The 14,521-nt window shown below is 49.7% G+C and overlaps 1 long non-coding RNA gene across 3 annotated transcripts; it reads left to right on the top strand.

Moving 5' to 3' along the window:
• Positions 1-7,583: 7,583 nt before the first annotated feature.
• LOC119865704 lies at positions 7,584-14,521 on the top strand. Of its 3 annotated transcripts, none has more exons than XR_005378053.1 (5): positions 7,584-7,758; positions 8,386-8,624; positions 9,232-9,296; positions 11,365-11,420; positions 13,390-14,521. It is a non-coding gene; the product is annotated as an uncharacterized LOC119865704 (long non-coding RNA). The 3 variants fall into 3 exon arrangements; XR_005378054.1 differs by lacking the exon at positions 7,584-7,758 and adding an exon at positions 12,991-13,073 and having other exon boundaries at positions 7,767-8,624; positions 14,019-14,521; XR_005378052.1 differs by lacking the exon at positions 7,584-7,758 and having other exon boundaries at positions 7,767-8,624.

Here is a 14,521-nt window from a genome sequence, read left to right as displayed (position 1 = left end):
ACCTTTTCTTCTTGCATCTCAGAACTTAACAACCAAGAACACGTTCCTTGTGCCTGAAGTAATTCTTTAAATTCTGTTTCATTGAGGGTTTGTCTGGCCACACTCTCAGTTTTTGCTAATCTGAAAATGACTTTATTCTACCCTTGTTCTTGAGAGATATTTGGGCTGGTTTACTATGGTGACAGGTCTCTCTACAGCCCAAAGATACTGTTCCCTGGGATTTCAGATGACAGTCTCCTCATCATCCCTTCAAAGATGATCTGTTTTTCCACCTATTCTGGGTTTTGCCGCGTTACCATAATGTGCCTGTTTTATTTATTATTTTAGCCCACTCAGGCTGCTGTAACAAAATGGCATGGACTGGATAGCTTAAATAACAACATTTCTTTCTCAACGTTCTGGAGGCCAGGAAGTCCAAGACCAAAGTGCTGGCACGCTCCACGCCTGGGGAGCCCCCCCTCCTGGTTCACAGCCTGCTATTCTCCTGTGCCCTGGGGGTTCTCCTGTGAGGGCACCAGTCCTACTCCCAGGGCTTCACCCTCCTGACAGGAGCTCCTCCCACGGGCCCACCTCCCACCACCATCCCTGGGGGATGAGCTTTCCATCCCGGACTCTGGGGCTGGAACACAAACCTTCAGCCTCTAGTCTCCAGCATGTATCCTGCTTGAATTCTCAGGGTTTTCTGAATGCGTTGTTTGGTATCTTTCATCCTTCTGGAAAATTCTCAGCATTAAACATTGTTTTGTATTGTTGTGAAGTGCACAGAACCTATAATTTGCCAGCTGACCTGTGCACAGCGTGCCATTCGGGGACGTTGAATCCATTGACACTGCGGTGAGGCCATCGCCACCATCTACCTGCAGAACTCTTCCTCTTGCAACCCTGGAACTCCACCCCCATCTGTCTCTCTTTCAGATAAATAAATCTCTCTGTCTGTGTCTCTCTCAAAAAAAAAATAAGTAAAACTTGAGACAGAGAGAGAGAGCATGTGAGAGAGAGCATGAGTGGGGGGAGGGGAGCAGAGGGAGAAGCAAGCTCTCCGCTGAGCAGGGAGCCTGACCCAAGGCTCGATCCCAGGACCCCGAGATCATGACCTGAGTTGAAGGCACATGCTTCTCTGAGCCAGCCAGGCACCTTAAATAAATAAAATCTTAAAAACAAAACAAAACAATTATAATTCCTGCTTTCCTGGCAGGACTCTGACCGACACCACCTGGTACTGAGAGTGGTCCCAGGACACAGACCCTCGAAGAAGATGTTCTGGGCCTGGTTCGGCCCCATCCTCATGCCTGGCTGCGGTGCCTGTGGGACGAGATAGCAGCAGGGCTGGGCCGGTGGGTTCATACCCGCTGGCAAGAGCCAGCACGCATCACCTCTTAACTATGTTCAGTGACATCCCGTAAGTGGCTTAAAATCAGTCCTGGTGGGAGCATTTGCACCACAGAAATCTGAAACAACAAACCAGAGTTATCTTCTTCCTCCAGAGAGCTAGTTTAGCACGTGACAAAGGTTACAAGGAGTCCACAAACAAGATGTGGTGGCATCACTACTCATTACGTCATCATCCACACTTGATTGTGACGCGGTGCTCACAGAAGAAGGGCCTTGGAGGGCTGAGTGGCTGCTACGCTTTCACGGCCATGAGGACAGGGGACCCTGGGGTGGGGTGGCTGCATCTGAGCTCACTGGAGCTGTCGCAGAAAGAAAGTGACGGGCTCTTTAAACACTAAGCTTAACTCACAGAAAACCAGGGAGATCCCTAAAATAATCCTTTATTTCTACTTCTATAGGTTTTTGACCTTGCTGAAAATCGTACCCCAAATTTAATTAGGCAGGTTGCAGAATGACAACCTAAGTGGAATTCATAGATTTGCCAAAATCTCAAGCAGTACTTTGGGATGTCTACTTTGGCTGAGAAATGACTCGAGAGCACAAGTGTACGCTGACTGGCAGCGGTGGCCAGGGACAAACTTGGTGGAGCTGGGCCTGGCGACAGGGAGGGATGTGGATAGTTCTGAGGATGGAAACATGAGAAGATTCTGGTGTCCCCTGTGAATGCCCACCCAAGCACATCTACCAAAGCAGTGACTCTCCAATAATCGAGTGCACAAGGTGACACTTTTTGTGGATGACAGTGCTGTTTTTGTTTTGTTTTGTTTTTTCCCCAGCGAGGCCATTGCTTGCTCACTGGGTTTATTTACAAAGTGGCCCTGGTGGCAGATGTGATGCTCTGGATGGGCCCAAGAACACAGACTTCCCCCGTCAAGGGGGCCTGGCCACTGCTGAGTGCCTGAGGTGACAGCAGTGGAGACCAACCCTAAAACCTCAGTATGTCACCATCCCCGCGTCGCGGTGGAGGCTAAATAAAACCAACGTTAGAAACCTGCCAATGGGACCACTAAACTATGTAAAAAAAAAAAAGAAAAAGAAAAAAGAAAAATCCTGACATAAAAAATTCATGAAACAGGTTTATCAGCAGCCTAAAGGAAAGTTAGTAACTGAGGGGGAGGTCTGGAGCAATACCCATGATGTGGAACATAAAAATCAGAGATTAGACTATGACAGAGAAGTAAAGACATATGGAGAATGATGTGTTTTCCAGGCTTCTCTTTCTCTTCGTCTCTTTACCACAGTCCGCAGTAATAAATGCGTTTTATTTGTGCGTCGCTGCATAGATATATGTATAAGTATGTTAATAAATACAACTGAAACAAAAGTTTCACGAAATAATACAATACACTCTGATATTTGCTATTTATTTTCTTTCTCAGCGCTGGTAACAACCTACTAAATTGATTTTATAAGTCACTCTTGGGAAACAACCTACAGTTTGAATAACACTGGTTGAATAAACTACTCGTCAGCCTTCCAGAAGAGAAGAGTGAGAGAATAGGGCCGAGGCAATATTTAAAAGAGACGTTGTAAGAAAAAATATAAATAAATAAATAAATAAATAAATAAATAAATAAATAAATAAATAAGACGTTGTGGCGAGTGCTGCAATATGGATGGGCCTGGAGGACGTGATGCTCGGTGAACTACACCAGCCACGAGAGGACAAATGCGGAGGATTCCACTTCCATGAGGTTTCCGGAGTCACCAAATTCACAAAGACAAAGGGAGTACTCAGGAGCAGGGGGGCGTGGGAAGGTGGACTGGGGAGCTGCTGTGACTGCAGGTGGAGTGCCAGGGTTGCGAGTTCTGCAGGTGGATGGTGGCGATGGCCTCACCGCAGTGTCAATGGGTTCAACGTCCCCGAATGGCACGCTGCGCACAGGTCAGCTGGCAAATTATAGGTTCTGTGCACTTCACAACAATACAAAACAATGTTTAATGCTGAGAATTTTCCAGAAGGATGAAAGATACCAAACAACGCATTCAGAAAACCCTGAGAATTCAAGCAGGATACATGCTGGAGACTAGAGGCTGAAGGTTTGTGTTCCAGCCCCAGAGTCCAGGGTGGAAAGCTCATCCCCCAGGGATGGTGGTGGGAGGTGGGCCCGTGGGAGGAGGTCCTGTCAGGAGAGTGAAGCCCTGGGAGTAGGACTGGTGCCCTTGCAGGAGAACCCCCAGGGCACAGGAGAATAGCAGGCTGTGAACCAGGAGGGGGTGCTCCCCAGGCGTGGAGCGTGCCAGCACTGTGGTCTTGGCCGAGGGCAGGTGGACAGAGGGACAGTGCTGAGGCCTCAGGCCCCAGAAGCTCGGAGGTGGGCCTTCGTGGGAGGGAGTGTGGACAGGCCAGGGCTAGGGGCCTCTGAGAAGACCCAACATATCAACTCCTGGGATTGGGGCATAAAAGCCAAGGACTAGCGGAACTACGGTGCCAGGTGAGGGGTCGGTGCTTAGGTGACACTGGCAGGAACACAAGGCCAACAGTTTGTCGGTCTTCCTGGGAGTCCCCCCACGTGCCCATCCTGTAGTGATGCGCGTAACCTTGGCTACAGAGGACCTCACCGTCTAGTGAGGAGAGTTGGGGGGAAAAAACACCACACCAGAATAATGCCAATCCGCCATAAATACTAAAAAACAGGAGAAGAAAGTTAGGAAGAGACAGTGAACTTTATACTCTGGGGCCTGGGAGGAAAATGTAAATGCTCAGAGAGTATATAGAGAATTGTCTTGGCAAAACAGTAAGAAAAATCTTACCAGACCTGGGCGGGGAGCGGGGGAAAGGAAAGGAAGGTTCCCCTAGTGGAGGAGTAGCACATGCAAGGGCCCTGGGGTGCACAGCCTGCCGGGGCCTACCTGGGGAAAGGCAAGGAGTAGTGACGGTTCCGCAGGTGTATCCACATGTAGCTCCTGCTCCCTGTCAAGCTATTAGCGTAAGTATTCGTCTCCTATGGGGCTAAAACCAATTACCCCCAGATTGTGGCTTTAAACAAATTTATTCTTACAGTTCGGGACGTCAGAGGTCTGAGATTGGGCCTGAAGAGGATGACAGTCCACGTGTGCTCCATCTGGAGGCTCCTTGCCTTCCAGCTTCTGGACACACAAGCCACAGTCCATGACTTGAGGCCTCCCTTCATCTTGAAAGCAGCAGGGCAGGGCCCCCAGTCTTCTCTCGCGCTCTTCTACTTTCTTTGCACTGAGCAGGTCCCCGTGCGCCCGACAGCACGCTGAGCGCTTCGCGTATGTGAACTCACTCAACCCAGGGCCGAGGTTATGGATGAGGAGACCCAAGGGCCAGGGGAGGCGGGAGCTCCTGGTATCCTGGAGAGTCTAGATTTTATCCATGGACGTCCTTGCCTAGCCCACTGTTTTTATACAGAGGAGTAACTGACCTATTTTTTTTTATTGTATTTAAAAGTTGTTTCTTTTTTTGTTTTTATTCTTTAAATTTTCATTTTTAAAAAATGTTTTAATGAACTTTTTTTTTTTTGGCAATAATTTCAGCTTCAGGAAGTCGCAGTGGGCATATGGAGAGTTCTGGGTGCTCCTCAGCCAGTATTCCCAGTGTTATCATTTTATTTTATTTTTATTTTAATTAATTAATTAATTTATTTATTTTCCGGCGTTATCATTTTAACATCACTTTACACAATGGTGGTGGCAACACGATTTTGGCCGCAGCATTGTTAGCAACTAAACTCCAGACTATTTGGGGATGTCAGCAGCTTTTCTTCCCTCCCCACCCCACCCCCAGGATCCCACACTGCATTCAGCAAGTGTATTTTCACAGAGATCCTGCCGACGCCTGGAGGGTGGCCTGGGACAAAGCTGCGCACGCAGCCACCGTTGACCAAAGAGCGCCAAGCGTCTCACATGTTCTCACCCCGAAATCATAACGTCCTTTTCTCTGGTTTGCAGATGAGGACGCCAAGGCAGGGAGGCTTAGAGCCTTAGCCAGGAGCAGCGAGAGGCTGGAGAAGAGGACTCAGACGAAGGGGAGCAGCAGGGCCGGTGGGAGGCACACTTCTCAGATCCAGGGGCCCTGCTGCGGAGTGGGGTCGAGCCCAGGAGTCCCCAGTGGTTGTGCCACAGGCCCTTTGCACTCGCTGCCCTCTCCTGCAGTGGACGTCCGTGGCAGCGTCTCCGTTGTCACCGTCATTGCACGTTTATGCCTGCCGCGTGTTGGGCATCTTGACACCCGACCTCCAGCGCTGGAGGGGGGGTTGCGGGGTGCAGAGCCCAGACCTCGGAAGAGGAAGCAGTGAAGGAATGAATGGCTGAATGAATGGCTGGCCGCCGGGGGTCACCGGGCGCTGACGCGGGGAGAGGAGGTCACAGTGGGCAGGGCCCAACCTGCAGACAGTGGGGGGGGGGGGGTGCACAGTCTGCAGACAGTCGGTGGGGGGGGGGCACAGTCCTGGGGCCTTGACCCCTGCCCGGGCGTCTGACACTTGGGAGCAGCTGCCTGCGCGGCTGAGCGTCTCCGAGAACGAGGCGGGTGACGGGGTGACGGGTTTGGAGGCGGAGGGTGACCGTTGCTTTCACCCCCCCCCAAGCCCGAACTCCCTTCGCTCCTGACTGGGAGCAACGGGGGGTGGGTTCTTGGACACCCCCCCCCTCCGTCTCTCCGTGCCTGGCACGTAAAAGGTGCTCAATAAATGTTTGATGAATGAACGAAATAATGTAATTAAGAATTTGAGGAGGGTGGGGGGAGAGTCTTTTCAATCCTTAGGATTGTCCCCAAGCACCCAGAAGGCCACATTTGCATACAAATAATTGATATTCTAATTACAAATCATTTGTATTGATTTATTAACCAGATCCCCAAAGGATCTCTAGAAGATAATTAGATTCCAGACTCCTTAGGGGTGAGGAAGGCATATTTACCTCATTGTTCCCCCAGGGCAGCGTGAGGCAGCAGAGCTGCGGGATCAATGTTTGATGAGGCGGGGACGGAGCCTGGTCTTATTGTGGGGAGGGCTTGCGGGGTCCCCGCAGATTATTTCCAGGGTGTTGGGGGCTGGGGCAGCAGGCAGGGCCTCCAGCTGTGTGTGTGTGTGTGTGTGTGTGTGTGTGTGTGTGTGTGTAAAATCTGCCCAGCTCTCTTCTTCCCCAGGCCTGGTGGCTCACCTGGGCCTCAGGCCGAGGGGCCGGCCGCGGGGGTGGGGGGCGGGATGCCTCCTGCTCTGTCCACAGACTGGGAGGCCTGGGGGTGACACTTCCCCGCGGCCGCCTCTCCACGCCACCCCAGTGACAACAGCACCGAAAAAAGTCTGGAGACCCAGGTATGGCCCTGAGCTGTCTCCATCTGCCTCCATGCAAGAGGCCAGGCGACCCTACAGAGCTTGGCTGTTTCCTCCCAATAAGAACAGCGCCGGCCCTGGGCCCACGCCAAGCCCCCGCTCCCGTCCCCCCACCTGCTGTCCCCCCCCGCCCCCCCCCCGGGCCCCCGGGCCCCCAAGACAGGAACCGGAGGCAGCCTGGCACAGCGTTACACAACCAGGGATCCCCTGAACACATTACCCCCCCGCCCCCAGCACAGAGGGGGAGCTGAGCAGGTCAGGGGCTGGGGGCTGAGCTCCAGAGGAAGGGGGGATGCAGGGAGGGAGAGAAGGGGAGACAGAGGGAGGGAGGGAGGGAGGGAAGGAGGTGAGAGGGAAAAGGGGGCAGGGATGGGGAGAGGTGGAAAGAAGAATGGAGGGGGAGAGGGATGGAGAAAGAGGGATGGAGAGAGGGGTGGGGGAGGGATGGGTAGGGAGGGGGGGAGAGGGAGAGAGAAGGATGAAGGGGGAGGGAGGGAGGAGGGGTGGAGAGAGATGGGGTGGGGGAGGGACGGGGAGGGAGGGAGAGGGCTGTGAGGGTGGCCCCCCTGGTTCCATATTCCTGGGCTGCCCTCCCAGGGCCCCTCGTGGCCGTGACCACTGCATTTCCACCTGGAGGGAAGCTACCCCAGGCGCGAGCGCGCAGGGCCCGGTAGCCTTGTCTGCGGCCTGCCCAGCCCGGGGCCCTGCTGGCCCGAAGCGCGACCTTGGGCTTGGCCGCTCCCACGGGGCTGGCACCTCCTCCAGCCAAAGCCCCCAGGGACGCACCTGCCCCTGAAGGAGGGGCGCGGGAGGCGGCCTTGGACCTGGGGGAAGGGCCGGGCCGGGGTGGGTTAGGGAAGCCCCGTGATGGGACGGGTGATGGGACGGTGCCCGGCCCGCAGACTGAGCCAGCCTGCAGCTCGCTGGCCAGGCCACAGCCACGCCGACGCCCCGATGAGCCGGGCCAGGGGATGCTGGGCCAACCGACGGCGTTGGGACAATGTTGTTGCTTCTGTTTGGGCTCAGAACCGTCACGGAAGGCTCTTGTGTCTGCTCTTGACCCACGGTGGGCACGGGGGGCCTCGTGTGATGTTCTGGGGGGCTGTGTGCAGCGGGAGGGACAGCACCAAGCCTGGCTGTGGGTGCCAGGGGCTGCTTTCTCCTCCCGGCCATCTGTCTGTCCCCCCTGGGAAGGTGGGGAGTGAGGACGGTTTCCACCTCCGAGGTTTGGGGGGGATTCGGGGAACGAGTACGAGTGAGGTTCTCAGTGCCACGTGGCTGGCACATGGTCAACCCTCTAAAGTCCAAGCTATGAACATGGGGTGCATTTCGAAGAGCTCCCCAGGTCTCCCGGGTGACATCTGGGGGCCTGTGGGGCGTGTGAGCTTGGAAGGGTGACGCTTCCCAGGACTGAGGACACCGCAGGGCAGGTTCCCACGTCTCTTGGTACTTTGGGAGGAAATGAGCTCATCGCATGTGAAAAGCCCTCTCACCCCTGCACACATCCAGGAAACAAGGCGTCCCTAACCAGCTCTTGGGGTCCCCTGCTGGCTCGGTCGGCGGAGCAGGAGCCTCGATTTCAGGGCTTTTTGAGTTTCAGCAGCATTTGGGTGTGGAGATTCTTTAAAATAAAAACGCCCCGAATCTGGTTCTCCAACATTGATTTTTTAAAAATATTTTATTTGTTTGACAGAGAGAGTGAGCACAAGCAGGGCGAGCAGGAGAGAATCAGGCTCCCCGCTGAGCAGGACTCTGGGACCCTGGGACCACGACCTCAGCTGAGCAGGACCCTGGGACCCTGGGACCACGACCTCAGCCCAAGGCAGACGCCCAACCGACTGAGCCCCCCGGCGCCCCATTCCTCATGGATTTGTGACTCTGTGAAGCTCTGCCCTCTCCTCTCCCCCAATCTTTAAACGTCACTAAATAAAAGTAAGTGATTCTTAACTTCAGCGATTAGAAAAGGGACCACGTAGTAAAGACCTTCTGTTCTGTCCCCCCTACGGGCAAGGTGTCACTCAAGGACCCTCTCAGCAGATGAATTCCGCACTGGGGTCGTCCTGTATTTGTGCTGTGACAATGTGCGTGGTGTGGGATGAGAGTCCTGCTTTTTCCTTTATTTATTCCTCCGGGCCGAGAGGTGGGGCTTTCCAGCGGCCAGAGTTATAACACTTAATCTGGATGATAAACGATGCTGGGTCGGCCTCCGAAAGCGGGTCCCCGGGAGGGGTGGAGGTGACCAGTGTCGTGGTGCCCACGGCACTTTACAGAGGCGATGCCGGGCCGCTTTGGCTGCCGGGTCCCTTCCCGCTTCCCCTGTGCTGGCGGCTCCCAGCCTCCGATTCCTCTTGCTCGGGCCCCTCCGATCTGTGCTGCTCCCCTGCAGCTGGTGCCACAAGCGATCTTTTGTCTTTTTCCCATTTTACTTTGCAATCGAAGTCACTCGTATTTTCTTCAGTTTGTGTTTGTGTGTGCTGTGTGGGTGTATTTTTTTAAACTACCGCGTTGTGAAAAGTAAAGACAAATTTTTATGTTTTAGGCTGTTTAGAGAAACAATAAAGAAGTCTCTAATGGATTCACGGAGGGAGAAAGCAGGCACTGAAGGTGCGCGGTTTGGTAAGAGACAGTTGGGTGCTAGGGCTGGTAATGACATTTCTATTATTGGTGCGATTAATATTGGATTATGCGGCTTGACTGTTTGCCATCAATTAGCTATTCATAGTCACCCCATGAAGACGCATCGTTATCATTTCGCAAATAAAATCACTCTCGGACTCACAGAGGAGGCAGCCAAAGCTTGCACGGTGCCTGAGTCAGCAAAATACTAAGCGTCTTCTGGCTGGCCTTGGAGCCCTCTTTGAAACACGAGCCCTGAGTCATTCATTTCAGAGCCTATTTTCTAAGTAAATGCAATTTTATTCTATTTCTTGAAATGCTCTCATCAAGATTTCTGGATCATGTAAATCTGCACATCATTTTAATCTAGCTCATGCGGAAGAGCCTTTCCAGGCTGGTGAAATTCTTTTGTTCAAGGTGGCTGTGGGTTTTTTTTGGGGGAGGGGGCCAGAGGGGGTAATCTGATATACTCAATGATCATCTCCTTATATGGACTCTAAGAAGCTTCAAAACTTTAGCACCCACAAGGTTGTTAACAGGCCATTTATTAAAACTGCCGCTTGGCCACCCATGTTCCCATCTCTTATGACATTCAGAAGATTTGTTTTGGGAGAGGTAATTTAAGAACAGATCAGAAAACCCACAGGAATCCTACTTCTTTAACATGTGGCTATCACGTTGGAAATAGCAGATAACAGAAATAAATTCAAGCAAAGCATACTAGGTGGGATATTTTCTGATGAGGAGGCCCAGACAGTTAATAACTGACCGAATCAGACTGCAGATCTGAATCTGTTGATAAAAAAAACCCCCGTGTGGCTGCTGTAGTATCTGCTTCAACAATGACGGGTTCTCATTTATATGCAAAGACACTCGACCCCATCGCTGGAGCCACCAATTGCAATGCGAACGTTGATGATAGTATACCCCTGGCGTGGCTCCTGTGCCCCAAGACTGTCCATTAACCTCCCATTTACATTCAGTCCTACAATTTTCTTCTTAAAATTGCCCTGTCTCTAATGGAATGGAGACATAATAGCCTCATTGTGTTTTCCATATATTTTATTCTAACAAAGGCCCGAAGGTAACATCCTACACTGGGTACTGATGAAGAGAATTCTGGTCCTCTTGTCCTGCTTCCCATCCCTTGAACAGAGGTGTCTGTGTATGTCAACTTTAAAAAGACAATCTCTGCAGGCTTATATTGTTTTTCCCGGAAGACACTGAAAGGATGTGCTGAAGATAAAAAATTGAAGTGACCAGAGTTCGGGTTAAAATCATAATTAACCAAGTGATTCATCCTGAGGTGTTAGCTGTCAAATCTTTTTTCTTTCCTCTCTCTTGTAAGCTCCAGCGGTGGTCCCTTGGAGAGGGTATAAAGGGAAGTGATCATTTGATTCTCCTGGGGGGTAAATTCTAGAAGGCTCAGATGCCTGGCTTCCTATTTTTCAGTAGAGAATCATGTTTGTGGCTAGTAACAATGTAAGTCAAACAACTAAAAATATTAAAAGGCTTTGCATTTTATTTTGTAATTTACCATCTTAAAGGCAATCTGGTTCTTAACTTTTAATGGAAAAAAAAAGGTCTGCAGTAAACATTAAGGTTGCTTAGAAACCTGGGTCCATAATTTGGTTCTCAAAAGCTCTGAGGCAGGCAGCCAGTTGCTTGTGGAAAAATATAGCAAATTTGTTTTGTGTATGCATTTAAAACACCCCTGTTTGTTTCGGGTGTGTGCTAATTTGTTTCTTCCTTTTTGGCATGGAGTCATTCTCTTTTTCTTGGCATCTATAAATGAGACTGGCTTCCCCAACAGTACTATTTTGACAGGCTATAGACTAATATTCTTCTTCTTAACATATATTTATTTATATCCTCTCTTTCTAAGAGGATTTAGGGCAGCTTGGAAAGATTTACATTAAATATCAAAATTAAAAAATGTGTAGTTCTACACACTTGCTCCAAGTGTGGCTATAAGCTTTCTACTGACCACATTAAGTGTGTTCTTTTGTAGTTCTTATTTAAATTCAAGATTAACAGAGTGTAATATTCGTTTCAGGTACATGATGCGGTGATTCGGCCCTTGAACACATCACCCAGCGCTCATCACGACAGGTGCCCTCCTTTATCTCCATCACCTCTTCTCCCAGCCCCCACCCACCTCCCCTCTAGTGACCAGCAGTGTGTCCTCTGTTGTTAAGAGTCTGTTCCTTGATTTTCCTATTTCTTTTTATCCCCTTTGCTCATTTGTTTTGTTTCTTAAATTCCACATAGGAGGGAGACCATATGGTAGGTTTTTCTCTGACTTATTTCACTTAGCATGATACTCTCTGGCTCCATCTGTGTCATTGCAAATGGCAAGATTTCATTCTTTTTTTATGGCTGAATAATATTCCATTGTGAATATAGACCACATCTTCCGTATCTATTCATCAATTGTTGGACACTTGGGCTGTTTCCATAATTTGGCTATTATGGATAATTCTGGGATAAACATTGGGGTACATGTATCTCTTCGAATTAGTACTTTTGTATTTTGGGTAAATACTGACAGGTGCAATTCCTGGATCGCAGGATAGTTCTACTTTTAACTTTTTGAGGAACCTCTGTACTGTGTTCCAGAGTGGCTGTACCAGTTTGCATTCCCATTAACAGTGCAGGAGGGTTCAAAGGGAAGGGGTTTCTTTTTTTAAAGATTTATTTATTTATTTATTAGAGACAGAGAGAGAGAGAGAGAGAGAGAGAGAGAGAGAGAGAGAGAGGCAGAGACACAAGTAGAGGGAGAAGCAGGCTCCATGCACGGAGCCCGACGTGGGACTCGATCCCGGGTCTCCAGGATCATGCCCTGGGCTGAAGGTGGCACAAAACCGCTAAACCACTGGGGCTGCCTGGAAGGGGTTTCTTAAAAAGGAAAAATAAGGCGAATGTCACTTCAATTTATCTAATTCAGCCAGTCTCCATTAAGGATTTGAGATGGGATTAGGGAGCAGGAATTTCTGAATTTTTATTTTTAAATTTTGTTGTCATGGTTTATTAAATAAGCTCTCCACCCAACGTGAATTGGGCTTAAATTCACGACCCCGAAATTAAGAGCCACAAGCTCTATCAACTGTGCCAGCCAGGTGCCCGTTTGTTTGTTTTTTAAAGATTTCATTTATTTATTTATTCATGAGAGACACAGAGACAGAGAGAGAGGCAGAGACACAGGCAGAGGGAGAAGTAGGCATCCTGCGGGGAGCCCGATGTGGGACTCGATCCTGGGACCCCCGGGATTACACCCTGAGCTGAAGGCAGATACTCAACCACTGAGCCACCCAGGTGTCTAGCCCTTGTTTGTTTTTAATAAGAAAAAAATGCACACATACACACAGTAAAAAAAAAAATGTAAAAAGTATGCAAGTATATATAAAACACAAAGTGATTTTAAATAAAGAACAAAAGGTGGCATTTGTCATCCAAGCCTCTCTCCTCAGAGATAATGACTGCAACAGCTTGGAGCACATATTTCCAAATTTTAAAAGCATGCACATATTGTAAAGGTATGTGCGCTGCGTAAGCTGTTTTATATAAACAGAGTCAGATTCCGCATACATACTCATGTTATTGTTTTTCACTCAGCTATATATTAGGCAACTCTCCACTAATTTGTATGTGACAGTTTGTTTCTTTTATGTTCTTTCTCCAGAAGTTATAAACAAGGCTGCGGTGCTATGGTGCTATTCTTGTCGACTTAGGAATTCTTGTACAGAACCTGTGTGTGTGTGTGAGGTGAGGTCTTTAAATGTGGATCATTTCCTTTTTGGAGGGTTGTTCTTTTTGCTTTTTAGACACTGTTAGCAAACTAAAGATAGTAATCCATTCTTTTATTTATTTTATTTTTTTTTTAAATTTTTATTTATTTATGATAGTCACAGAGAGAGAGAGAGAGAGAGGCAGAGACACAGGCAGAGGGAGAAGCAGGCTCCATGCACCGGGAGCCCGACGTGGGATTCGATCCCGGGTCTCCGGGATCGCGCCCTGGGCCAAAGGCAGGCGCCAAACCGCTGCGCCACCCAGGGATCCCCCCATTCTTTTATATACCTAGCAAACGTTTTCTCCGGTTTCTGGTTCACCTTTCACCTTCGGGTACAGCCTTTCCTGCTCTATCTCATCACGGAGCCAGATGGAGGACCTGAGAGTTGACCCTGGGCCTGTGGCTCTCCACACCCAGGATCCTGATCCTCCTCCTCCTTTTCCCAACTCCCCCGCATGCAGCTCCCGCTGTGGGCGGACTTGTTGTCTGTAATATTGGAGGGTATGTACTAAGAAATACACTCCCTGTCAGTAACAATTAAAAAGCCCTACACAACTTATACAGAAGAGGGAAACGTAACTACTCACCTGCCAGAAGGCGACCATGGAGACTGTATCAAGTGTCGTCGTAAGGATGCTGGGCAAAGGCAATTCTCACATACTGCAGGGGGGAGGCCTATGGATGGGCTACTTCAGAAAACTGTGTCTGCTAAAGGAAAAATAAACAGAACTACAAATACATGGATCTCCCGTGCCCCAGTAATTCCACCCCCAGGTGTGTGTCCAACAGAAACCTGCATAGGGCACCAAAGCCGTGTGTAAGAATGTTTGTGGTGGTACCTTCGTAACCGCAAACATCTGGAGACAACTCAGTGCCCGTGGTCGCAGATCGGATAGATACACAGTCGTTTGTTCACACAGGGAGAGCGGATGCGAACACCGCACACCACGCTGAATGCAAGAAGCCAGATTTGAACCACAGGGCGTGTATGGGAAGTTCAAAACCAGGCAAAACTGACCGGTGATGTTAGAAAACAGGATGGCGACCAGAAGGAGGTGCCAGGTGGGCCTTCTGGGTGGTGAAGGATGTCTTTTTGTGATGTGAGGAGTGGTTACAAAGGTCTGCCTCCTTTTTAAAAATTTAACAAGGTGTACACTATATTTATGGCATTTTCTATGTGTGTTATTACTTCAGAAAAAAAATCAAAAGGTAACAAACTAATGACAAGTAGTTTTTAAAACTGAATCAGATAAAGATTACCAGGGAGATGGCTTTTAAGAGCAAATTATACAGGAAAGGTGCCTGGGGGGCTCAGCTGGTGAAATATCTGACTCTTGATTTTGACTCAGGCCATGATCTCAGGGTTGTGAGATCCAGCCCCGCCCAGCATGGAGCCTGCCTGGGATACTCTCTCTCCCCCACT

The sequence above is a fragment of the Canis lupus genome, chromosome 24 (assembly GCF_011100685.1).
Source record: "Canis lupus familiaris isolate Mischka breed German Shepherd chromosome 24, alternate assembly UU_Cfam_GSD_1.0, whole genome shotgun sequence".
NCBI classification, from domain to species: domain Eukaryota; kingdom Metazoa; phylum Chordata; class Mammalia; order Carnivora; family Canidae; genus Canis; species Canis lupus.
Note: the sequence above shows the minus strand (reverse complement) of the source record. Positions and strands in the feature narration are given on the sequence as shown.